The 27,052-nt window shown below is 47.1% G+C and overlaps 1 protein-coding gene across 1 annotated transcript in view; it reads left to right on the top strand.

The window, feature by feature from the left end:
- Nucleotides 1–695: 695 nt before the first annotated feature.
- LOC105810673 (glycosyltransferase-like protein LARGE1) overlaps nucleotides 696–27,052 on the top strand; it is a 287,436-nt gene continuing 261,079 nt past the window's right edge. The window contains exon 1 of the mRNA XM_012644703.1: nucleotides 696–747. The gene's annotated coding sequence lies outside the window, so the exon portion shown is untranslated. The remainder of the gene's footprint in view (nucleotides 748–27,052) is intronic.

Here is a 27,052-nt window from a genome sequence, read left to right as displayed (position 1 = left end):
CGGGAAGCCGGCGCGTCTCGGAGGCGGCGGCGGCCGAGGCCGGCGAGCGCTCCCAGCGGCGGGGGCCGCCCGCCTCGGCTCCCTGCACCCACCGCTCTGCGCTCCGCTCGCCGCGCCTCCGCTCCTGTGACCTTCCCGGGGCGCCTCCCCCGGCCCCGCGCCCCCGGCTCCGCGCCCCAGGCCGGGGCGAGGCCCTCTCCAGCGCCTCCTTCCCGCGGAGCCGCGGGCGGGCGGCGCAGGCCCGGGGGGAGGGGGATCCGCGGCCGGCTGCACCCCCCCCGCCGCCGCGCCGGAGCCCGGGCGCCTGGAGCTGGGGGCGCGGCCGCCCTCGCCTCGCCGGGCCGGTTGCGGGCAGGCCCTGCCCTGAAGGGGCGAAGCTACGGGGAGCGCGGGAGGTGGAGCCGGCCCCGGCGGCCACTCACCGGACCCAACCCGAGGCGGACCCAGGCCCCTGCCCATGCGGGGCGCCCCTGGCACAGAAGAGTCCCCCGGGCTGGGAGCGGTTCCAGGCAGCAGCCCCAGAGGAAGAGAAAGAAGGGACAGTGCTCAGCTTGGGCGACCCGGACCCTCCCCGCGGTGTTTGGAGCCCGGGGCCGTCGCGAAGTCTGCCCTTGGTACCGCCGCTCCGGCTAGGGCAGCGCCTGTCGGGACCACGACCCGGACCCCCTGCGCTTCGTAGGCGGCGACGCCGCCGCGCCACCCAGCTCTTCCGCGGTCTCCCTCTGCCTGGCGGCAGTCTCGGCCAAGGTAAGAGCCCCGGGGTGCGAGAGAGCCGCCGCGGGGGCGCCCTGCTGAGCAGCGCCGGACAAGTTCTCCGAACCTGTGGCTGGTACCCTCTGTACTCGGGACGCTTGAGGGGGGGCGGGCACACCCTCTGCTGCCTGAGCCGGGAGCTCTGGAGGGGCCGGAGGTGGAAGTCCCCGGGACCCGTCTCGGGGCCTGCCCGGCTCGTAGGCACACGGGCCGCTGAGGAGGAGTTTTATGTTAACACCAGAAGGTGATGTGTCCGCCCCCCGCTTGTTAGCTGTGAGCACCTGTGTTTTGGGGAGCCTCTGTTTGGAGAGTTCCCTCTTTGGCGGTACTGACCTACCTTTCCTGGTAGGATGCTGCGAACTTTGCTCCTTGTTGCAGAGCGTGGAGGCCAATTTGTGGGTGAGCAGCCACAGCTTGCGAGTCACTCTTTAGGACGGAGCGGTTGGTTGTAAGGGGAAAACCCAACCAGCAATGTCTGTGTTATTAGACAAAAGCGACTTGTGAGGAGTGATCAATTTATAGCGAGCCAGACATTCTTGTAAATGTCACTGCTTCCGAAGTTTGGAGTGAGGACTCTAAAGTTTGTGCATCCTCAAGTTATTTTGTTCATTGCCTTATTACCTTCTTTTAAATGTTCCTCTTAAGGAACTTCATTTCTACAAGCCTGTCCTTGCCTGTTTGAAATTTATGAAGCCTATGAGCTTCCTCCGGAACAATCTGATTTTAAATGGGTCACTTCGGAGGGAACAGATTGTCTTTTGCACACTGAATCCATCCCCTGGGTGACCCTGTTTAATGGGGATGGATTTTTTTTTTCTCCTGAGCTGATGTACCTCGGTTGAGCAGGTTTCTGCTGAATTCAGAAACCGTGAATTTTGTCACTCAGTCCATTAAAATGATCTCCTAAGGGAGCAAAATAGCAGCTTACATTTTCCGTGAATGTCACAGAAAGTTTTACAGGGTCTTATGTAAGTGCCCCAAGAAGGAGCTCAGACTCCTTCTTCCTCCACGGGGAGACGCGGAGCGGGTGTCTGGAGGGGGTGGCTGGTGGGGGCGTCCACCTCACCCAGACACAGATGCCTTTCCGCTCTGACACAGGTGGAGACCTGAAGTGCTTATTCACTCGGTGGAGGCAGTCACCTCAGGTTAATTTTTCTCCTCACCTCTCCTGGTCTTCCCACCTCAGGAGTCAGCTTTGATAGACTCAAGATAAGGAAAGGTTCTAAATTAAGAAAGGAACAAGGTGGTTTTTTCCCTCTTCCCTCACCAATGGGTGACATGAATGAATTACTCACAGTCATTCTGGGTCCTCACTAGGAGAAAAATTTTTTAAAAAACCTGGCTTTAAGGTTTCACACATCTCTCAGTGAACCTTTATTTTTCAGGAGTACTTTAGTGAAAATTGCTTGAGCAGAACACATTGATTGAAGCCTTTCCCTGTTAATTCCATACCAGGAAGAAAACTAACTCAAACAGAGAAGCAAACTCAGGGAGATTTAGATTGTAGAGGGTTTTCAAGAGTGGTGAGGAAAGGAAACAAAGCCCCCTGGTAGGCATAGAGAGGTTTGTAAAGAAAAGATCACATCACTCTGCCGTAGGCAGTGTCTGTTAGTAAGAGTGGGCCCTTCGGCTTCACTTAATGAAGTGTGCTGGGTTGGGGATTAACTTTTTGATGTGAAATAATGCAGATTCCTTTGGCTTTTAACCGTAACTGGAAGGGCCTTAGAAATGAAGTGGAAGTTTTTTGGTCTCATTATAGGTCCCGGAAGTGCTTCTACCTCTTGGGAAGGTTGTGAAGGTTTCCTTTGGCTCTGGATTCCTGAACTGGGCTTTAAAGTTGATGCAGAATGCAGGAGGGTGTGGCCTGTAGTGTCTCCATTCTTCAGCCACCTACAGTGGCAGGACACTAGGGGGGACTAGTTTTCTATTCCACCGCTGATGAAGAAGACACAAGGACCCATGTTACAAAAGATTGTGGTTTGACATCAGGGCTCATGAACCTAATTTTTTGGTACCCAGTGCATGCTTGCAGTAATGAGTGGATTCCAAATGCTTAAGTGATGGGCCTGCTCTCATTGAAAGTGTTGTTTGGACAACTCAGAACTGGTTACCTGCAAAGTGTTATGTGAAGTTCTGAAAAGACTCAGTTGTAGTCTCCAAGTAGATAAGGGCTGTAAGTTTTGGGGAGACAGAACCTCCTGCAGACTCTACCGTTTGGGCATTAGACCATGCTATCTTTAAATTCTCTAACAGTTTGTAATCAAAACTTCCCTTTTTGATTTTCTGACTGCACACCACCCACAGTCTTCATAACGTCACATTACTTCAAAACATCTCTAGAATCGGCTCCATCAAACTTAAAATTTCTTGCTAACATCCCCTTACATGTGCATGCCTTATAAAGATGTCAACGTTTGACAGTGTAGTTGCACTTTCATCTCAGATGCTCTCTGTACTTTCAACAGTATGAAATCATCAGTGTCTAGGGTTCTTCCAGCACAGTTGTAAGTTAATTCTTTTTCCCTGAAGAACACTGCCCCGTTGCCTAGGCTGACCCACAGTAGCCAGGTCTTATGGAAGCTGACCCCAGAGGTGGGGAGATGGGAGAGATGAGAGGTAGAGTCCAAGAGGAGACTGTCCGGTTTAGAATATTGGCACAAAAAAGACAAATGTCACCAAGATTTAGGTCTTACTGGATTCTAAAAGGGCCAATTCAGCATGTAGAATTAGACCCTGTTTGGAACCTGTGAATCTGCACGAGTTCTTCCTTTTCCCTGAACTCTGGTAGACTGCATTTGTGACCCTTAACCCATTTGTATAGTGCATGTTTGGGTAGTTGAAGGGGAGTGAGAGCTGTTGTGGTCTGGGAAAAAAATGGTCAACATAAAGCTTTATTTCTACCATCAAGGCTTTATAGATTGATTCTTCTAGGCACAGTATAGCTAAGAGGTAAGAGACTGGAACCATTACATTTGCCACTGGGCCCCAACTCGTGAAAGCCTGGTCCTGGAGAGGATGTATGCTGTGGTCCTAAGGCATGAGTGCAGTCTTGTGAATTTGAGGGACGCCAGATGGCAGAGGGAGAGGCAGGATACTGGTCTTAGGATGTGTGAACAGGGGAAGGTGTCTTTTCAGCCAGAGAGTCTCAGAAAGGAAGGAGCACAGTCGGTTGGGGGTATAAGACCTATGGGACTGAGAGCTCCAAGCACCCTGCCATTGGTATACCTTGGGGATACAGCCACCTTGCAGAATCTGCTAGTGTTGGTGAGGCTTCACTGCTCTACTCTAGGGTATTTGACATTGAGAGGTATTCAGCTTTTCTCTTTCCCATTGATATTTGGACAATAGTAGGCAGCAGGTGGTCAAGTTAAGGCTTAATTAAATGTAGTTTAGAAGACTTTTCTCTTTTTAATTTAACATATAATAATGGACCTCTGTGCTGAGGTCACAGAGGCTGCACACTTACCTTGTAGGCTTTTTGTGTGTTGGGGGGGCAGACATTGAAACATTACTGCAAGCTAAGTATTAATATTATACTGTCATGCAGGTTTGTTCAAGGGATGAGTTTGAGCTTGCCAGGATAGTAGGAAGGAAGTCCCAGGCATAAAAACATAAAGAACAGGATGGAAACCTTAAAATATGTAGTGTGCATGAAGAGTAGTCAGAAATTAGTGTGGCTGGAAGGTGGGATATCCTGGAAGAAAGGAAGCTTGGTGTTAGAAGGGAAATAATTTAGTAGGATTCCACGCTGAGAACCGTGCCCCAGCTTCGTGCTTTACATATTCAAACAGTGGCAAGAATGGTTGCTAGATAAGATCCAAGAATACTAGTTGATTATCCCACATGGTTATTAAAAACAGAAAAAGAATTTTTTTTTCCTCCATTATCCTTCTACATACAGCATTTTGCCTGTTCTTTAAAAACTATTAGCAATGCAAATAAAGAAAGGGTCCCTTATCAGCCCTGAGTCTGCCCTCTTGTGTACATGAATTACACCTGGCGCTTTCATTATGTGATTATGCAGCAGTGGGAAAAATGACAATGTTACTTGACAAATGATATAGTATGGAAAAAAAAAAAAACTCCTCTGTGAGAACAAATTCCATTTTGTCAGATTTGCTTCTGGGTAGAGATATGGTCGCGTTTAATACCTGAACAAGGTTCTTATATTAGAATCATTTCAGTTTTGGCCTAAACTTCCTTTACTGTTGGAAAAGGAAGAGTTTTAGAATATTGAGAATGGGAGTGCGGCTGCCACAGGTGTGCATATATGTGTGTTTTGTGGAATGAGCAAACTATATGGTGAGGAAGGAAAAGGAACAGCATAGCTGTCTGGAGGATATTAGAGAGAATGGAAAATTGCAGTTGCAACAGGAATCTCCAAGACCAGGTGGATTTAGTTTTTCAGAAACCGGAGCCAGAAAGACAGTGGTAAAAAGTAAGAAGCCTTTCTCTGTGTTTATGTGTCTTTATTTCTATTATTCACCCCTTTGTTGAGTGGGAGAGACAGGATGGTTTAAGTAAAACCAGGAGACCTGGGGTCTAGTTTTACATCGTCCTATGCCAACTTGCTGTGTGACTTTAGAATAATTCTTGATATCTCTGGGCTTCAGGTGCAATCTCTAAACATCAGTGCAGGGTTATGTATCTTGTAACTAGGAATTTCTATGCCCAGAGAGGGAAAGGGCTTGCGTAACTTAGTTTGTGGCAAAGGTCAGGCTACTCCTTAGGTTTTCTAGCTTTCTAGCTGTGAAATGGGAAGAGACCTGACCAGTTCAAAGGTGAACTCTACCTTGAAATGTTAAAACACCAGTAAGTATGAAATGCTGAAGAAAAGAATCACTAAATCTTTGCTGTGTTGGTTGTGGCCATTTATATACATAAGCAGCCAGACTTGCTGCTAACTTCTTATGTCTTGTGGAAACCTGTTAGTTACAAAATGTTACACTGTTCCTTGGCTACAACATGGGAATTAAGTGCTTTGTGATAAAAAAAAAAACAATGCTGAAAATTTGAATTGTTTCAAAATTAAGTAGATAAAACCTGAGTTGACCCATTAGGATTTTGCAAAGCCTGAACTATAACTTGGAAAGGGAAACCCATTCGTTTGTCAGGAGTGGTTACCTTGCAGGGAAGCTGGTGGGTGAATATGAAGGGAAGGATATTTTGAAGAAAAATAGATTAGAAGAGCAATTGTATAGAAGCACAAGTCAGGAAAAATGCAAACCAACTTAATTTTATGCCTCCAAATTTGTGAGTTGCTAGAAGAAGCCTCCTCACCACCCCTGATCTCCTGGAGTTATAGGGCATTTCTTATTGGAAAGAGGAGATTAGAAGGAAGTGCAGTGTAAATATAAGGTTTGTTACATTATTATTTCAATATTGAAGCTAAATGGAGGAGTGCTCTATTTTAGAAGTTGGCATATAAAATGTGATTTTAAAACCAAATATTTAAGGTAAGTAATTGTTTGGGGTGCAAAAGGATTTTTATTTTACAAAGGGATTCATAGCAAGTCTCCTTTTAATAGGTAGTTCCTTTATTGTATTTGAAATTACTTGATTAACACAATCATGATAGATACTTTTGGGAGCCTCACCTGTTATATAAAACCAAGGACTTTTCAAACATAAACTAGAGTGTTTTAATAAATAACCCACTAGGTTGGCCTATCAAGAAACCTAATATCGAATTACATTACAGCAAGAAGTACAGTAGTTACGTAAACTGTCGTAACCACTAAGCTACCACATGGAATTACTTTGCCTACTTCCTTCCTTCTGGCAGATTGCTTATTTAACTACTGTTTTTCCGGGAGATAACAATATTAACTACCCACCCTCATTAGTTCCTTAACCACCCTCACATTCTATCTCTACAAGAGTATATCAAGAACAGAAGTGGTTTAACAAGTAAGTAAGGGAAGAGTTTCCAGGATTCTGAGTTCTCATAATTGCAGAGACATGGAATTCATTTTGTTCTGCTTAAGTATACAGTAGAGGCGGTGTGCATGAGACATTAAAAAAAAAAATCGAAATCATTCTTGTCTACTGGCTTTTCCTTCTCTGTAACGGAAATATCTAGGGCTTTTTGGGGTTTTTTTTTTTTTTGGTTCCTTTATCTCTTGTGAAGGTTTCCAAAAAAGAATTTGTTCTAGGAATGGAATAAAATGTAAGGCGTTTAAGGCTCCAGAGGTAATTTTGGGCAACCTGGAGTTGTAGGCAATCACAGGCTGAGGCTGGAATTGAAAGTGCAGTCTCACCCATAATTTGAGCCTCTCTTGTCACATTATGGGGCTGTGCTTTGGACAGGCAGCAGAGGCAGATGGAGATGGAGCCCTGTCTACCGGGAGAGCTTTGCTCTTAACATAGTCCTTTTCTGAATTACCAAGGCCAATTGGGAAGAAAGGGCTTACTGATCTTTTCAGCTCTCCGTGGTAGCATTAGAATTTAGGAAGATTTACAGCAGAACGTGGGCATGTGGGGATTTCTTTCTTCCTTCTTTTTTTTTTTTTTTTTAAATTTAAATTCAGCAGGGAGTCGTGGACTCTTGAGTGTTATTCTGTGATTAGAGATTGCTGCAGCTGCCCTGGGTACATGAAGCACATATTTGTTGTTATTGAGTAAGGTTAACATTGCTGTGGCTAACTGGAAGCCATCCCCTCCCCTGTTGTTTCCAGAACAGTTGCATAGATCCTTAATATGCCAGCACTATTTATTTGTGTACCAGTCTCCTTGACTCATGTCAGCTCTCATCTGGGACTGGCATTTAGTGGTTGTTTCAGGAATCGAGGGAGGAGCAGGTACAGTGATGAGCAGGTGGGGCTGTTTCCACTTCCAGGAGTGGTGCTGGTGCTTAGTAGGTCTGTACTTAATAAGTTGTGTCCACACTGAATGATTTTTTTTTTTTTTGAGACAGAGTCTCACTTTGTTGCCCTGGCTAGAGTGAGTGCCGTGGCGTCAGCCTAGCTCACAGCAACCTCAAACTCCTGGGCTCAAGCGATCCTCCTGCCTCAGCCTCCCGAGTAGCTGGGACTACAGGCATGCGCCACCATGCCCGGCTAATTTTTCTATATATTTTTAGCCGTCCAATTAATTTCTTTCTATTTTTGGTAGAGGCGGGGTCTCGCTCTTGCCCAGGCTGGTCTTGAACTCCTGAGCGCAAACAATCCGCCCGCCTCGGCCTCCCGGAGTGTTAGGATTACAGGCGTGAGCCACCACGCCCAGTCCACACTGAATGATTTATTGAGTGAATGAATGAAGGGTCATGCTTTCATTATTGGGGTGGGGGTGATGGGGGAGGGAGGGGAGTGAATAACAGCAGAGTTAAATGGTGATGACTTGGACTCCTCGAGGCCTCTCCTGGAAGCTTTTATTTTAAAAATATAAAGGACACTTCAGATTAGCAGAATGAATTCTCTCTCTTAAGGATCATTGTTGTGATCCAAACATTGATGGCTTTGTACATAGCCAAGGAGAGTACAACACCAAAATGCGTCGTGTGTTTTCTTTCCCCTGAATTTGCAGGAATTTTAACTTATCTGGAATGAGAGGAATGGGCATGCTGTAAAGCTTGTTCAGATTTGCATGCCAAGTTGCGTTGAAAGACATATCCAATGCAAGCAACCTTAGGATGATCGTTGTCCAGTGCTGGTGGCGATGCTTATGAAATGACATGGGTGTAGACGGGGCAGTGGCTCCCACGAGAGGAGGTTGATGTGGACTTGGGAAATGGAGGGAGGGGCCCGAGCGCTCTGTCTCCAGTAGGAAGAGCTCCCGTCTGCCATCCTGGTGTCTCTACCCCTCTCTCTGTTTGTGTGACTCGCTCCCACCTGGGCCTGTCGGTGTTGTGAGCACCAACAGAGACACCTTCTCTCTGTAAGGCAGAGCTGCTGCGTTGAGAGACTGCCGCGGCTGGATGAGACCTTTGAGCGCCACTAGACCAAAACCTTCATGTTACAGCTGTGGAAACGAAGGCCAGGGAGGGGAAGAGAATTATCCGGAGGGGAGGCCGTACTAGAACCCAGGCTCCCCGACCACCAGATGCATGTGGCTCTGCCTTCTCCCCACCCCTGTACTTTCTAGGCTCCCTTTCACTTCTGTACCCGCTGCTTCAGTCTGATTCACACTCCAAAGCACTTTCTTCGAGTGCTCCCTTGATCCTTTGTGTCATTTCATCCTTACAGCAACCCACTTCACAGATGCGGAAGCTGAGGCTCGCCCAGGGCACATGGCCACGAAGCATGGAGCCAGGTCTCAACTCTCAGCTGCTCACACCCTCAGTTGGTTGTCTCATTGCTCCTTTTGCTGGAGCAAACCCCCCATCCTCTCTCCTACCTCTGTCTGGTTGAACTGTCTCCTTCCTGACTGTAGGCTCCGTGACACTCTGTCTCTTTGCAGGGTTTCCTTCACTCATTCAGCAGGCGGATGCCAAGCATACCTGGCCTGATGGCAGAGGTGCACAGACCACTCATCGTCCATCTCGTGGCCTTGTCTTGGTGAGGGAGGAAAATGTTACTAAAGGCATGAATTAAGGGCCGAGGGCAGTGGGGACAGTGTGTTGGGTGCCGTTACACTTGAAGGAGTCAAAGAAGATGAGAATATTAGATTTGGGCCTCAGTGAACAGGAGATGGGAGGATAGGGTGAGAGGCAGCATTACCAAACACAAAGCCACCAAACCAAACCAAAGGCATTGGCAGTGTCTAGATACTTTTCTTATTCCCTCGCTCCAGTATCAGCTCCTTAGGGGCTGTGACTAGGTTACACTCATCCTTGTCTTTGTGGGGGCATCCTGCTAAGTTATTAGCACTTGGGAATCCTTCAGTAAACATTTATTAAATTAAATTCAGAGCCTCCTGTCCTTGCCCTCAAGGAACAGAGTTGGAGAGCTTGGAAAAATCTGAGACAAGTTAAGCAATAATAGAAGATGTAAACAAACAGTTCAGAGCAACAGTGGAAAGGATGTGGTAATGCAGTGAATGGTTACGGAGTGTGGAGCCCGAACATCGGTGGGAAACCAGAGCGGCAGCTTCCTTAAGCTTCGCAAACTCAATGGAGGAGATAGGATTTGAAGGTCTTTGGGACGTAAGATCCTTAGAATCTGATTGGGAGGATGAAAAGAAGGTTAGGTTGACAAAAGCACGCGTATTTATTTTTGGGTTAGGGTTTCTTTTAGCAAGGAGTTGCAGATGAAGTTGGCAAGTTAGGTTGGGGCTGTGGGCTTTTGGAAGGCAGGGTAACTTTTGATCAGGAGAATGGTGTACTAAATGCTATGTTTTGGGACGACGAATTTACACAGTGCTGGGGACAGATTGAAGTGGGAAGAGATGAAGGCAGGGGTGGGGTCGGGGGTCCTTGGACAGCCTTTGGCACCAGTTCATAGATGAAGTTCTGAAGGCCACTGGGCTAGAGTGTTTCAGGAAGACAGAAGAAGCCTGCAAAGCTTCTAAATTTTTCTCCCATCTCAATCATTGGCTCGTGAACGTTTGCTTGGTATTGAAACCTGGGATGGTTTTCATTGCCCACTGTAAAGCGGCCACATTGGAGTAAAGTCTGCTTATGACACAAGCAGCAGTTCTTAAAATAGTACTTTCTCCTTTGGCTTGGCTTTGGTGAAAATACACTCTCTGGAGCCTCTCTTATCGGGGGTTTGTTTAAATGGACCCCGGCTTATAGAGCACCCTTTTTCCTAGCCTTGGATGACACCCAGTAAGGGATGTAATAGAGAAAATTCTTCTTTTCCTCATGAGTGGCTTCTGAAACGGCTGTGCAGAGCTGAGCAAAATGCGGGGCGCTCTGACATCTGGGTTCCGGACTCAACCTAAAACTAAAGACGGTTTCCTCGCCTCCCGTGACTGCTGGCGTGTCTCTGCCCGAGGAGGAGCTCGCTGCGAGATTACAGTACACGCTGTTCAGAATCGTGGCGTAAGCTATGCTGGCTAACAATTTTCCAAATAGGATAGTCCGATCCCATATAGATAGAGAGTCTTTATTTTTAATCCTCAAGGAATGAGGGTTTTTCTAGAATGTTCTGTGCACTTATCCTCACTGGCTTTCAGCCACTGGAAAACACCCAAATTTCTTAGGAGGACACACAAAGCTGGTCATGCGCTGGCCCTGGCCTTTCTCTGCAGTCTCCTCGCAGCCCCACGTCATGCAGCACCATTCCGTAACTTACTCATTTTTTTTCCTTCCCGGTTAGTTTTCCCGGAACCTGCCAAACTGTGCACACACCTCTCCTCCTGCCTGGTAAGCTCTTTCCTTATCTGCCTGGGACACTTGGCTTTTTCCCTCGGAACCCAGCTCAGGTAGTCCTTCCAGCGAGCTTTTCCTGATACTGAGCTGCACCTGTGCCTTACACTGCTGCTGCTGCTGCGCGGCGGTCTCTGTTCTTTAACCCGGCCGTCCTGCCAGGAGTGGGAGCCATGCAGTGAAGACTGCGGCTTCTGACTCTGGGGGTCCCCAGGGTTTTACTGTATGCCTGGAACATGTCTGTACAATAAATGGTGGTTGTTGCTGTTTTGGATTTCACTGAACTTGTTGGCCAGGCGTAATGCAGCCCTTCTTGCTGACCCTTGAGTGTCACACTGTGCTGCAGGGGCACGTGGGGTGATGTGAATTAGTGCCTGAAGCTATTTCTGAATCTGAAGAATGCCTTGCTCCCTTGCCAGTGACCAGAAGGACTGTTGGACCTTCCTGGAGCCCACTGATGTCCTCAAAAAATTTGTCGTTGATGGTGGTGGAGAAAGGCGTCCTTGCCATCTCTCCAGACCTGGAAATGTCTTCACACAAGTGCTCAGGGCTGAGTATTGAGTTGAGGGTGTGGGGTGTGGGAGGACTTGAAGAACCTTTGTACCTTTTCTCACTCCCCCTTCCCTCATGTGGTTGGTTCTCTGTGGCTCTGCTGTTGGTTCCTGGATGCTGATGGTCACTTTGACCATGGCGTCTGTTGACTAGATTTAATACCATCCCACATTCTGTAGAGAACCAGAGGCAGAATGGCAGTTGTAATTGATGAAGAAATTATCGGACGGTGTTGAGGAGTGGCTAGGGAGGATTGGATAAATTTGTGCGGAGGCTCAGTGGCTGTGCCCAAAGACTGTTTTCCACATGGCCACATGTTTATGTTAGAATATTTAGTATTGCCTCTAGTATTTGTGAGGTCCATTTGGGTTTTTACTGCACTGCCCTTGTAATCCAGGCATGGGTGCTGCATGAACAGGTTTGCTCAGCAAATCACAGAGGAGTGACAGAGCAGCCCTGGGCTTATCAGAGGGTCTGTGTGATCCAGGCACTGGCACAACTTGGTGAACTTGCACTTGGTGTTGGCTATATGAAGCCTGGTTGCTTCTCCAGCGGTGGTCTGATTTAACCCATACCCAAGGGGTGCTTTCTCTGGGTCTTAGCTTTTGCCGTTTTCTTTTTTGTTCTGCTCGGATTTGTCCATAACTCCTGTTGAAACATAGCATTTTTGAGCTCATTAAATCTCTTAATGTATGTGCCATGTTGGGAAAGCATTCAGTAAGTATTAGCTGTTGTAATAGTTGTTCTTATTTAGAGCTTCTCCGCTCCCCTCCCCACCCACCCCCATACACATCTTGCCCTTGCAGCTTTGCTTGATAAAATCAGAAAACAAATGGCTTCCGGGGAGAGGAGGCCACAGTCTTTCTTCTTTCAGCCCTGCCCAGCAGTCTCAGAAAATTTGCAGAAGCCCTGAAGGTAGAAGCAAAGGCTTGCCCACTAATCACCTGAGGCCATTTTTCAGGAGTTTTCTGTCTTCCGTGCTCCTTTCTCTCGTAGGAAATTTGGGCTGTCACAGGTAAGGGAGATGAGAGCCAATGCATGGGATAGGAAAGGCCCCCTCCTTGGCAAGGTGTGATGAACAGTATGTAAAATACCAGTAATAACGGTGGTAATAATTCTACCTACCGTTTACTGAATGCTTCTTATGCACTTATGAGTTGTGCTTTGCAGGCATGATGCCTTTTGATCTTTATTACAACCTCTGAGCTGAGCAGTTTCCTTTTACAGGTAAGGAAGCTGAGGTTTGGAGAGATTTCCTTACCTGCGAGCGAGAGGTTGCCTGAGCCATAGAGCCTGGAGACCGGAATCCAGTTTTGTCTCCAGAATATTCGCTTTTAATCTCTGTCCTATAATCTGCTAACCCAGATATCTCGATACTGGAATATTCATGCCCCTGATGGTACATGAAAACTTTCCATGGAGCGTGCAGGTATGGGTAGTTTTAAGGAAATCAATTTCCAGATCTTCAGCCTCACATATGTGCGGTTCCGTGAAACAGATCCATCTGCCTTGTGCAGGTTCTACTCTCACCTGGCCGTTCATAGCTATCCTCTCGTTTTATAAAGGCACATCCCTTACCCAAAACTAAGCTTACCCTGGTGCGTCGCACTAGGTATGAAAACCTCCAGGGGCACCGAACAAAGGAACTATTTGAAATTAGTGTATGGGACCCTTCTTCTACGACACTGCCACAGGATGGCTCCTTTCCTGTTGTTTTTTACTCATTTAAATTTGGTGCTAGAAACAGGGCATTGGGGCTCCTTTCTCATGCTAGGGAATGGTAGGACATTTTCAGCTCTTAAAAAATAACTTGCCCTTGCATTTTTAAAATAAATGATGGATATTGGATTGCTAGATTCCATTTAAAACTATGATGTGAAAGTTTTATTTTAAAATGTCGATGTTTATAATATGCTGAACATTATGTCCTTAGAAGTTAGTTTATGGTGAAACTTTAGATGTCGGCCTAAAAATAGGTGAGGCGGTACAAGTTTTGCAAATTTCAGAATTAAAAAAAAAGCTTGAAGATCACTGGTACTAATATACTTCCCCCCGAGATACTGAAGTATAGAGTGAGTAATTTTTAAGTTGTTTTCTGCCGTAAACCCTTATACACCTGAGTTTTTTTTTCAATAGAATTTGAGGGACATCGATACAGCCTAAAGCTTATACATTGCATTCCTGATTAAGCATGCTTGGGATTATATGGATTTCAGGAAAATGTGAACATACTTTAAATTTTGATGAAACGTTTACACATGTGGCTAGACATGTGATCGTGATCGTACACCACAGTGCCCTGATGCCTCAGTGAGGACCGTTTCAGGCACAAATGATAGAAACTTAAAGCATACTGATGTTAAACAACAACCACTGCAACAACAATTCAACTTTATCTGCTCAGGTAACTGACAAATAGAGGAAGCATCAGACTGGGCTCGATCTAAGTCCTCCAGCAGTGTCACCGTGAGTCTGTTGCTCCATGCCTGGGCTCTGCCTTCGTCCATGTTGGCTTCGTTCTCAGGCAGGCCGTCCCCGTGGGATGGCAGGGATTGCCCCCAGGATCCCAGGCTCACACACTGCCCCCTCACCATAGCGGCCGAGGGAAAGCATCTTATCTCCAGTACATGTGGTGGAAATTCTGCTCATGATCTGGTTAGAACAGCTGACGCCACATCCCTGGACCTGTTAGGGGGAAGAGGGATCAGTCCTATTTGAATTGCTTGGAGAGTGGGGAGAGGGTGTTTTTGGAAAAGAATCTGGGCAGAGAGAAAGCCCCAAAATGTTCGGTAGGAGGACCAACCTGAAGACCTCAAACTCATACCAAGCAGAGCAGAGTCTCCTGTCTAAAACCTTTTCACTCTCCTAGGTGTGCTTCCCCTACCAGCACCAGTCAGCACTTTCCCCATCGGGACGCCCATCTGTCCATCGGCAGAATGGCATCCCTGATACCTTCTGTTCCCTGCTTTGCTAATTTCAAGACTTTTAAGGAAATGGCAAAGAATTCTTGACAGTGTATTTTGTGATTTTTTTTTTTAAGACCATTCATTATGATTTTATTCATTAAAAAAAAAAAAAGATTCAAAATGGTGAAATTCCATCCATGTTAGTCTGCCAGGGCTGTGTCATAACAAAGTACCACCGACTAGGAGGCTTAAACGACAGAAATTTATTTTCTCAGTTCCAGAGGCTAGAAGTCTGAGAACAGGGTGTTGGCAAAAGTGGTCTCTCCTCTGGTGCCCCTCCCCTTGGCTCATAGATGGCCGTCTTCTCCTTGTGTGTTCACGTGGTGTCCCCTCTCTGACTGTGCCCTAATCTCCTCTACTTATGAGAACACCAGTCAGGCTGGATTAAGGTGCACCCAGTGACCTCATTATAATTTAATCCCCTCTTAAAGACCCTTTCTCTAAATGTAGCCACATTTTGCGGTGCTGGGCATTGGGACTTCAACGTAGGAATTTGGGGCGGGGACACAATTCTACCCATAATAACCATCTGCTGTTTCAATGCTGTGAATGGGTTGTATTTTGAAAAATAATGTACAAACCTTGTTTGAAACACAAATTAGTAACACATTCACCTATGCAAATGTAAACAAACTATTTCAGGGATGGCAAATTGAGGCAGAGTTTGTTATTTGGGTACATTTTTCCCCTTAATGGCAGTGCAGCGAAGACAAAGTGTGGAGATGGGAACTGGTAGTGGGTTTGCAAAGAGTGCTTGGGATTGGATGGTGAGAATCTGGGCTTTTCACCTCCCTAGGCTCAGCGATGCCACACTGGAGTCATGGCATTGTCCTGGCAGATTACAGCTTCCCTGAAATACTCTGAGGGTGGACTTCGGTTGTGAAATGAGTTTTATGACTTCTTTGAGGGGTGGGGGTGGGGCTGCCCTAAGGCAGGACCCTGACATTGAGACCAGCAGCATATACTCTTTCCAATGGAGCAGGGGCTTATCTGGCCAAGAGCTGTGCTGGGGCTGGGGGTGCCAGCACTGCTGTACGCGAAAGAGTCTTGTCATCCTGGGATTTTGGTGTGTGCGTTTTCGGGACCAAAGTTTGAGAGTCAGTTTGGCCCATGATGCTGAAGGACTGCTGTTGTGTTGGAATGGTTTCCATTCACACCCAGAGCTACTCTTCTTAAAGGCTGCAGACGATAAACCTGTCGATTGTTCTACTTTGTCAAGAAATTGTCAATGTTCTCTATCCTGCATTAATTATTGTTTTAATGTGGCTTGTGTGTTCATTGTCTGCCTCTGTTTGTAGTGGAACATCACAGCTGAGAGGATATGGGGACTAGGTAGTGGCTTGTCAAGTTGTGGTCTTCTCATATCAAAACCCTCCAATCCCCCACCCACTGGATTGCTTGCCTGCAATCCAGAAATTTCAGCACTTAATGCTTTGGAAAGCTATTTGCTACAGGACTTGGTTAAAGTGCATGTATGTTTAGGATGAAGGCCTGAAAAAATCTATTCATGTATTATCTCCCCTTTATATGCCAGTGTGGATTGTGTTACCTGATTGGGAGATCGTCTTTATGGAAGACAGTTTACAGTCCCTGAGAGACTAGGACTCCAGGATGAAGAAGTTTTGATGGAGTATGGTTTATTGTTATTTCCATGTTAAAATTTGCAAGCCCTCCTTGGGTAAGGAGCTTACCTTCTCTGTATTAATTTCCTATGGCTGTCATAACAAAGTACCATGAACTGGGTGGCTTAAAACAATAAAAATGTATTGTCTCACAGTTTTAGAGGCCAGAAGTCCAAAATCAAGGTGTTTCAAGGTGTCATCAGGACCATGTTCCCTCTCTGACGGCTCTAGGTGAGAGTCCTTCCTTGCCTCTTCCGGCTTCTGGTGACTGCTGGTAATCCTTGGTGATCTTTGGCTAGTAGACACTCCAGTCACGTGGCTATCTTGTCCCTGTGTCTTCACCCCAGTCGTGTTGGATTAGGGCCCACGCTAAAGACCTCATTTTAACTTGATTACCTCTGTAAAGACCCTGTTTCCAAAGAAGGTCACATTCTGAGGTAACAGGGGTTAGGACTTGAATGTCTATCTTTTTGGGGAGATAAAATTCAACCCATAATACTTTCTGAGCTTTATTTTTTATCGTTTGTGGGACATGGTCCATATTTCGTTCCCACCTTTAATGTAGGGATCAAACACAGACTCATGAGATGACACTCTAGAAATGAAACTCCCAGGGTGAAGGCCGGATGCCCTGTGTGATATTAGCTACTCCTCATTCCAAGTGTATGATATCTAATGAGCATTTGAGTCTGACACATGATGTGTTCTGTGAGATTTTTCAGTTAAAAGTCCTTTGGGAAGTACGAGCGTTTAACCTGAGCTGTGTGTTCCGTGGAAGCTAGGAGTGAGCTGGCACCAGGCTCACAAGTGTGTGTCACTCCAGGGTAGAGCTGCACCCCTTTGGGGGTCAGGGCGGCTGAGTTCCTGCCTGGTTCCCGCTCGCTGGCCGGTGACTGCTGCCCTGTAGTACAATTTGGATGTAAATCCTCAGATATCTGCCCTGGCTCTTGAATCTTTCATGGAGAGCGTGGGAATGTATTCTAGTTTTATGGGTTTGTTTTCAGGAGCTGTATTTTGATATTCAAAAGAGGTTCACTTGGGGCAGAGGCTAAGAATGTTTTCAGACTGCGTTTCTCTTTTGCCTCTTCCTAATAACTTATAATGGTTAGGGGAAAAAAACTACAAAACAAATAAACCAAAAACAGCCCTCAACACCCTCACCCTGACATTGAAAGGATTTGGGCCTTTTCTTCCTTTTACATACAGCATAGTATAAATTGCTGTCTGAATATATGTACATCTAGATGTTTTCTTTGAGACGCCCAAAGCACTGCAGAAATCTCACTTCTTTGTTGTTGATAAATGGGTGTTTGTGTTATTCCTACCCACTGGATCAGAGTTTCTAAGGCCCGAGGTCATCGATGTGGCTTTGCTCAGATTCACTCTTTCCTTCCCTCATTCAGTGAACATACGGTTGTTGACCCTATGTTGTGTGCCAGGCCCTGTGCTGGGCACGGGGGTGAGGAGGAGAACAGGACAAGGGCCCTGCTTGCATGGAGTGCTCATTCTGGGCAGGTTGGTTTATTGTGACGGGTTAGGTTGGTCCCCTAGCTCTCATGCTTGCAGGCAAAGCTACCTGCTATGGACTTGCCGTCTGCAGTGCTAGGCCAAAAGCTACCATATATCTAATTCCACTTGGTACTTATTGGGTTGTTGCTCCAAATTTTGCAAAGCCTGAGGCATCTCTTGGTTAGAAGGAATTCTCTTTATTCTAGTCCCTAGAGGCTGATCAACAGGCTTTGATGATCTGTAAAACCAAGCTCCATTTTTAATGTGGGGGAGCTTGTAAGTTTTTAGCCTCTTCTGATTTTGAGTCCTTTATAGAGTATTTTGAGAGTTGGGCACTGTAGGGTGGGTTTTTTGTTGGTGCCTCTCAGATGGGCGATGAAGTCCCGGGATCGATTTTGCTATATGGCTGCCTCACACAGCGCCACACTTGGCGAGAAGTGTTCTTTTCGTGGTGAGATTTAGATGTGGTAGTTGAATTGGGAATGCCTGGAAGAACAATTGATGTCTCCACGTTGCATGCCAGAGTCGATAGCCGTCTTGCAGAAGAGCAGAGGGGATTTGCTGCCTTGTTCGCTTCTGATGGGGAAGAGCGTGCGTGGTGCATTTTGTCCCTGAGTACCTGCCGTTCATTCACTTCCCGATGGATGAAACTGGGAGAGGACTTGTTTACAGTATTTACAATTAGGTGTTCTGGAAGACAACATCTCAGGGAGTGAGGAGGCAGGAGGGAACTGTTTGTATGTGGATAGAAGAAGGAAGTGATAGAAGCTGTCTTGGACAATTGCATAATGGGTTGGTTTTATCTTCAGATGAATCTTGTAATGATCTTGTGGGGAGAGAGGAGGAAATATAAAGTAGTATTATTTGGCTTAAAGTGCTTCACACTCATCGAAATGCACAGTCTTTAGGGCTCCAAAGAGGCATGTGGACCAACTGGTTTATTTTGTGGTTGGGGACAGTTAGACCCAGAAAATCAAGGGACTTGTCTTGGGTCACACCGGCTTAATGGTAAAACCCGGGTCTCCTGATTTCCAGCCTGTTGTCTCTCTCGAGCCTGGGCTACCTTCCACATGGATTCCGTGGCTCTTTTAAGCCTGACTGAAGCTGTTATTGGGCATTTGGGCCCCCACTAAAGAAACTTCACGGCCCTCCTGGTAATGGTTGGGTATCTTTTGGGTAGAGACAGCTGGGGCCACGTCGGCGCTGGAAAGAAGGACAGGACTGAGTCTTGTTTTTTAAACAGGGTCTCATTGCTGTGATTATCGAATGTCTCTTTTAAAGATGAATATAAAACAGCTACCCTCCCAAGCAAATCATAAAACAAATTATGCCCTTGCCACCCAGAACTACAGAGAAACAGCAGGCTCTTCATGGCACAGAGAGTAATGGCTGCAATATTGAAACAATGATGGGAGAACCAGGATCCAATAGCTGAAAGCAGGGAGGAAAACAGCCCGGTAATCCCCCAGGAGTAATGGATCTCGACGACAGGCCCCTGTGATTTATTGTGCTTAATGTACTTATTTTTATTTGTCCCCTTCAACACAGAGCTTTGTCACTGAAGAGATTTGATAATGGCCTGTTTGCAGTCACTTAGACTGCCGTAATAAAGCGCCACGTTTTGGCTGTCTGTCGACACGGCCGCCTTCATTGGCATTCCCCGTCCGATTTCACCTTCACTGGCTGAGATGGGAAGGATCTAGATAAGGCTTCTCCGCCTCTCTTGCTTATTCCCGTCATGCCACCCAGCCCAGACTTCTGCCGGATAGCTGGGCTCACGCGGGCCGCCCAGGCCCAGCCTGCCTCCTGCCTGCATTCTGTGCTACTTCAGGACAACAGCAAGGAACCTCTTATTCTGCCTGTAATAATTGATGTCTGGGACTTTATCTTCGTGGACCACCCATGAGAGTTTACTGCTTGGAGCTTTTTGGGTAAGCGAAAATAAAAGCCGGGGAAGTGGTATGTGAAGTTTTGCAAAAGCATGGGCTTGATTTAAAGGCTGTGGCATGGTCTGATGGTGGGAGCCAGCTGTGTTGCCAAGGGTATGTCGGATTTAACAGCTGTGAGTGAGTCCACCTAAGAGTTCCATTTCAGCTTCTTCCTGGGCTTTTGGGACAGGGAGGTAGAAACTCTCCAGGGAGCTTCACAAAGGACTGGCCTCCTTTATGCAAAAGTGTTCCTAACATGCTAAGATTCCGGTGGAGAACTCCAGGAAGCAAGAGGCAGGGGCTGTCCCTGGAAAAGCAGGTGCAGTGCTTTCCTAATCCCGAGTGTGTTTCCTCCTTGTGGACCTCTCCCTGGTGTTCCACCGTCAGGTATGGTCCGTAGCGAAGGTGCTGCACCATGTTGCATCCCACACCGGGCCCCTGTGGCTCAACTGAGAGAGACCACTGCGTTCATGCTGAATACCAGGAGAGAACGAGTGAGTGATTACAGAAAACTCAGGGTAACAGAATAAGCAGCAAAAGTCAGGAGCCGAGCCGGGGTGAGTGTTGGGAGTGGAGGAAGTCAGTGTCCCTAGGCCCTGGTAGGTGGGTGCTGCAGGCATAAGTTTGTACATTCTAGCAAGATGAATGGCATCGTTGAGGGAGAGATTGTTATATATATAAAAATATGACATTGCTCTTGGGCACCCGGGCACCCTTTACCCCCTATGCCTCTGTGAGAAGTTTTAACAGGCTCCCAAGCCACCCTGCCCCAATAGAGGTGCACTTCGGCCTCAAATGTGTCTGTGGTACTGTACGATCCAGCGGTTCCACTGCTGAGTATAATATTACTAAGAAGAATTGAAAGCAGGGGCTTGATTGAATGTTTGCACACTGTGTTCATAGCAGCAGCATTCACAATCGCAAAAAGGTGGCAACACCCCAAGTGTTCATCAATAGATGAATGGATAAACAAAATGTGGTGTGTGCACATAGTGGAATATTATTCAGCCTTAGAAAGGAAATCCTATCAAATGCTGCAGCATGGGTGAACTTTGAGGACATTATGCTGAGTGAAATGTCAGTCATTAAAGGACAAATATTTACGATTCCACTTATATGAAGTCCCTAGAGTAGTCAAATTTATAGAGACAGTAGAATGGGGTTGCCAGGGGCTGGGGGGAGGTGAAAATTGGGAGTTAGTGCTTAATGGGTGCAGGGTTTCTGTTTGGGAAGACGAAAAATTTCTGGAGGTGGATGATGGCGATGGTTGTACAACAAACAGCGTGAGTGTGCTTAATTCCACTGAACTGTACCCCTGAAAGTAGTTAAAATGGTACATTTGATGTTATGTATGATTTTCCACAATGAAAATGAAGTGTGTGTGGCAGGCAGGCTCTCAGGTGGCCCCGTGACCTGCACCGCGTGGCGTTTACACCCTTGTGTGATCCTTCCACTTGGGCGGGCGAGGGGCTTGTGACTTAGGGTGGGTGAAGGGATGTGACTTCCGTGGTTCCCTTCTGTTACTTGAGACCCCCCTTGTTGGCAGCCTTGCCCCAGAGGCTCTCCTTGCTGGCTGGCTGGAAGGAATTGTCATGTTGGGGAAGCCCAGTGTGAAAGGAGTTGTGGGCAGCCTCGAGGAGCCGAGGATGACCCCACCGACAGCCAGCAAGAAGGCAGGCCCTCGGGCACGAGATGATTCTGCCAGCACCTGAGTGAGCTTGTGGGTGGATCCTCCCCCAGACCCTCCACCTGGGGACACCTTGACTGCAGCCTTGTAAGACCCCCTAAGCTGAGGACCCAGCCGGCTGAGCCATGCCCAGCCTCCTGCCTGAGCTTTGGGAGCTGTGAGGTCACAGGTGTGTGCTGTTTCAAGGCACCAACTTCGTGGTAGTCTGTTGTGCAGAGTAGATAACTAATACATAGCTTCGCGAGAGACTTGCCTGAGTTTCTTCCATCCTTGCTTTTCACCCTGGTCACCTCAGGTCTCCGTCTTCTCTTCTTGTCCTCTGGGAGTGTGCAGATGGCCTGCTTTTCTGTGTTCTGTTTATGCTCAAGTACATTCATGGGTAGAGCCAATTCAGCCTCCCAGTTCCTTCCTCCTCCCCTGGTTTCTGGTTTGTGTGCCCCACGCAGGGACTCCGGGGTACCAGCCTTCCCCACCCCTGGGCAGCTGCCCTCTTCCTCCCTATTCCCCTGCCCCGCCCCCCGGCAGCAGCCTATCCCCATCTCTTGCCTCTCCAAAACGATGCTCACAACACAAAATGCGAGTGATCAGACTTTCCAAGGTGGCTCTAATTTCAAATATTCTGCCCTATTTGTTGTCCCCATAAACCATTAAACTGTCCCAGAAATTCTATTTTGGTATAGAAGGTCTTGTTGGACTGGCTCCCATACAGTAAATTAAGAGGAGCCGCTGCCATTTTTTTGAGCACCTGCTGAATGTCAAACACTTGATTAATGATTCTCATTGTGTCTTCCCAACAGCCCTGATGAGGTGGGTGTCACAGAGCCTGATTTACAGAGAAGTGCACTGGGATGCAGTGAGGTTCACGTCCTTGTCCAAGGTCACACGGAGCTCGCATGGGGCCGAACAGGATTAGAACTCCAAAGCCATGCTCTAACTTGCCCGGGGTCCCTGCCTTGGAAGAGTTTCTGCCAGGTCCTATGCCCTGGTTTTGCTTGGAAAATAGAGTTGCTGTGTACTTGGAAGCCACTTGGAGGTTTCTGGTAGTTCATTCTTGATGGACCACAGCGGGACAGCATGGGTTGTGCGGGGGAGTGTCTCAGCTGAAACCTTAAATTGAAATAAGGCCAGGAGACCACATGGTCAGGAACAAAGGTTGCAGCTGGAGTTTGCCACCATGGCGAGGAGAGCGAGGGGTCCAAAGTGGCTGTGTACTCGAATCCCCTGGGAAGCTTTAACAGGGACGGATGCTTGGGTTCCACCCCTAGAAATGCTCATTCAGCTGGTTTGTGGTGCATCATGGGCACAGGGGTCAAAAACTCCCCAGGTGATGAGTGTATGCAGCTAAGATTTAGAACCCTGAGAAGGAGGGCCTCCAGGTGGTGGAGGCTGAGCAGGAAGTAGAGAAGATAGATCCTGAGGATGAGGGTGGGGCCTTGACCATGCAGCTCCCTGCCCTGTCTGGACGCAGACCCTGAGTGCTCATAGCCTTGGACCTGTAGAGCCTATGCCTGCAGGACTGGCTTCCAGGACCCCAATTTGGGGACACAGTGAGGCATACTCATGCCTTTCCTATGGAATGAATAGATGACTTCAGCTTACTTCCTACTCAACACAGAGTGAAAGGGGCAGAGGTGCCCTGTGGATTTGGGACATACGTCCAGCAGGCCTTAATAAGTCAGCCGTGTGTCCTGCATGGACCACCTTTTGTCACTGCTTAGAGTTCCTGGCGTCTGTCATTTTCCCATGTTACCTGTGGACCTCTTGATGAGAGGGATTGGGTTGTAAATGCCTTATGGGGAGGACCCCAATATTTGGGTCTGCCGGAGTGAATGACGTGATAATTTGTTGCTCTCTGCTAACTCCGCCCCTGCCTTGTTTTCCCAGCCCCGTCTTTTTCCCTGTGGCGTCTCTGTTTGTTACCAGGCTGTGCGGTTCACTTGAACGTGAGCTGTCGATGGCAGGGGTTGCCTCCTATGTCTGAGGCATAGAAGGCTCTCGATTAATATTTACTGGGTGAATGGGTACAATGGTGGCCAATAGCTGGTGTCTGTGGGACCCAGGGAGGGAAATAAACTAATTTAAGATTTATTCTTTGGTCGAGGTCTGGGAGGAACTGCAGGCTCTACTGGGGCAGTGGGGAGAGGGAGGGAACGGGTAAATTTTGTTTTACCCTTTTGGAGCTGGTGTCGTCTTTCTCAATTAAAATGTATTTTTTTTTAGCGGTTACCTTGTAATGGAAAATGACACTGGTGCCAGCTTCAGTCTTTTATGTCTTCTAAACTGAGCCCTTTCCCCTGCTGAGGCTTCAATAATGCATCGTTTCATAAGTTCACAGAATTTAATGTGCCTCTGCTGAACCCCCCGTCTCAGCCAGATAGTTAAATGAAAACTAACCAGTGCAGGTTGGATTCAAAGTCACCTGCTCACCTTCTCCCTCTTTATCCCCTCCCTCACTCCGTGTATGCAAAACAGAGTCGCGTTTTTCTTTTAGAGAGAGGGCGTGATGAGTGTGTACACATGGGCTCCTGTGTCTGAGTGGGAATATTGATTTATTTCATAATCAGAGATCCGTGAAAAAATAACAGTGTGAACATACAAGTTTTTGAAATGCTGCCTCTCTAGCTCAAGTACAGTGGAGTCCAGGGACTTCATTTAACGAGAGCGCTACGGTCGAACCCCATTTAGGATTCACAGTGGCTGCTGGTGAAACCGGCACGTGACCTGACAAGGCTCTGAAATGTGCTCCGTCTTCATTCGTTGTTCATTTGTGCAGCACCCAATGATGATCTTATGTGTACGAGGTGCCGGGGTGGTGGATGTGATACGCTGTTTGCGTTTTGTGGCCTGAATTCTTCACCCCTTTCTGAATTGTGACCCAACTTCTCTGACCTTTGACTTTGGGCCTGACCACGTGACTGCCTTTGACCTGTAGGATGGAGCAGAGGTGATAGCGCGCTAGTTCTAAGACCCCACCTCACAAGACCTTCCGCGTTTCTGCTTTTTTGTGTGTCTTCGCCTTTGCCACCCTGCCAGCCTGTGGTCAGAGGAGGAGCAGAGCCACCCAGCCAGCCCATGAGCCTTTGGTGAGAAACCAAGCCCAGCCTCCAGCTGACCTGCAGGTGCACGAGTGAAAATGAATGATGGTTGAATCAAGACACTGGTTTTGGGGATGGCTTGTTAGGTAGCATTATTGCAGCAGATGACCGATACGCTATGTTATTAACATGATTCAGACCTGGGTCCTGTTTGAGAGAAGTCTTGGAGTTTGATGTGGGTGGTGGGAGGTCCAGGACAAGGTCGTTAACTATCATACACAGTAGAGAAAGTGCTAGTGGCCTAAGAAAGGACTCAGGCAGAGAAGACCTCATGGAGGGGGTGGCTTTTGAGAAGGTGTTTTTAGACTGTGTTATCAAGGTTCAGAACAGAAGAACATCGACTAGGATTCTGATTTTACAATATGTGTTATTTCAAAGTGGATTTCTTATCAAAGCCAATGCGTCGATGCCAATTTTCCATTAAATATCTGACTTTTACTGGACCAAAAAAAAGGCTCTTACAAGTTAAAGCTAAATTGTTGTCAGAGAGCAACATCTCCTTTTGGTCATAGCCAAGGAATTTTACCTAACGTGTCTGGTGTACCTACTGTGTGCAGAGATGTGTTTGCTAAGCATTTTGTAGGTGTGATCTCATGTAGTTCCCCTCATGATCTTAAAAATTGTAAATACTAATGTTAATTACATTTTCCAGGTAAGTTAAACAAGCCCAAGAGGGCAGGTCACTTGCTGATGTCATGCAGAAACATCAGAGTCTCATTTTCCTCTCTGCACCTGTCTTTCCCGTTAGATGGTCAGCCTCTCGATTTATTTTTGTGTTGCTAGCACATAGCGTGGTGCTTGCACATAGTAGGAGTTCAAAAATGTCTGTTCAAAAAATGAAGTGAATAAATCTTTTCAGTGGGAATAATGACTTCCACGTCTGTATGGAAGTTGTAGCCTCGTACGGAAGCGGATTCTTTGAGTGATTCTTATAAAACAGTAAGGCAGATGTAGTGGTGGAGGTATTAGAACTATTTACAGGTATTCGGGAGAGCACAGAGGAGGGCCCTAGATACAGCCTAGAAAGATAACAGTTCTGGAACTTGTGAACTCCGAAATGAGTCTCAAATGAAGAATCTGAGTTCGACAAGGGAGGAGCAAGGGCTTGTCTGCAGAGGAGACGTGAATTCACAGAACCACACGCATCTTCCTTCGTGTCCAGCATGGCTTCCGGGACACCGTTGGGCCTCAATTACAAATGCTCCTTGTTCCGACCTGTTGTGTGAGGGGGGGGGCAGGCGGTGAATCTCTGAGCAGCTGTGACCAACATGCAGTCTCATGACCCCTTTGTTTCCACCTTATCTAAAGCTGGTCACTTTGGAGAAACAGAGGTAGCACACCACAAGGAATTATAACCCACTGTGCCCTAAACAACCGGCGGAGTTGTTGCCTATGATAATGATCCTTATAAGTAGACCTGGGAATTCTTCAGACATAAAATAAATTTGAAGTAGCCTGTGGTAGCCCAAACCTCGGCAGCCCTGTGCCCAGCGGCTCTCGGTTTTTGAAATGATTTATTGATGACTCTCAACTTGACCGAGGCCTGTGTCTGAAACCTGGCTCCAGCATGGACCTGTGAGATTTTGGTGACGTTCTTTAACAGCTTTCCGAGCCCCAGTTTCTTCATTTGTGAAATAGGGATAAAATATGTCAGATGTTCCCAATAAATGGTCTTGATGTGAGTTGATTAAGCAGAGGCTTTATTTGAGAAGTGTCTGGACCCATCCGTCTGCTTGGACTTCAGAGGGGACCAAGGAGGAAAGATCTATTTAAGGAAACCATTTTGCAAAGTTGCCTAATATGTATTATTCCAGCTCCCAAACCTCAAACTTATGAATGGATGGGCTCCAAAGGACACGCTTTCTTTTCTCCCATTGAAAAAGACATCATAAATGGCGCTAAGGAATGCTGTCAGCGTCCAAAAAACCGCCTAGCCCAGGAGGGAGCTAGATTCCTGGACCTTTGCCACGAAAATTGTCAGACAGCTACACCAGCAAACTTGACAATTAAAACAGAAGGTGATACGATTGAATAAGAATCCTTTTCATTTACGTTGAATGAGGGGGCTTGAGTGAAGACTCATGTAACTAAAAGGAGACCGAAGATGCTTCTGAAGGGAGCTCAGGAAGAATTTTAGAGGCAGACGCACCTGTTGTTTATTGTGCCGGTTTCTGTGTCAAAGTACAGTCTGTGAGTTTCTTTGGGGGAAGTGGGGTGAGATCCTGGACGGAGCTCTAGTTTTAGGGTCAGGCAGATGTTGCTGTAGATCAGGCACTTACGCGTGTGGCTGACTCAGCTTCTGAAAACACCAGCGGAGGTCTCACATGTAAAGTGGATGAGAGGATTGTGTGAGGACATATTTGAAGGCGCATTGTAGGAGCTGGGGCCCCATAAATGTCAGCCACCTCCCCTCCCACATGTGTGACACAAGTACTGTCTATCAAGAGCATTGTTAGTGCGTTTATCCACCACGCACAGTCATTTCTCGGGTTGGCAGGGAAATGGAAAGGCAGTTGCAAATGTAGCAGGAAGGGGTTTTCTCGAGGTTATTGAAGATTTTGACAAAATGGAAGGGAGGAGGGAGTTCGTTGCTCATTATTCCTCCGTGGGCTTGTAGATGTTCCCTGAGACTGTTTTTTAGTAACTTTTTTCTTTCAATTTTTTAAAAAATTAACATTTTGATGTCATCTA

Source organism: Propithecus coquereli, unplaced genomic scaffold (assembly GCF_000956105.1).
Source record: "Propithecus coquereli isolate 6110/MARCELLA unplaced genomic scaffold, Pcoq_1.0 Scaffold218, whole genome shotgun sequence".
In the NCBI taxonomy this organism is placed as follows: Eukaryota; Metazoa; Chordata; class Mammalia; order Primates; family Indriidae; genus Propithecus; species Propithecus coquereli.
The sequence above is the reverse complement of the archived record's forward strand: the minus strand, read 5'-3'. Positions and strand labels throughout refer to the sequence as shown.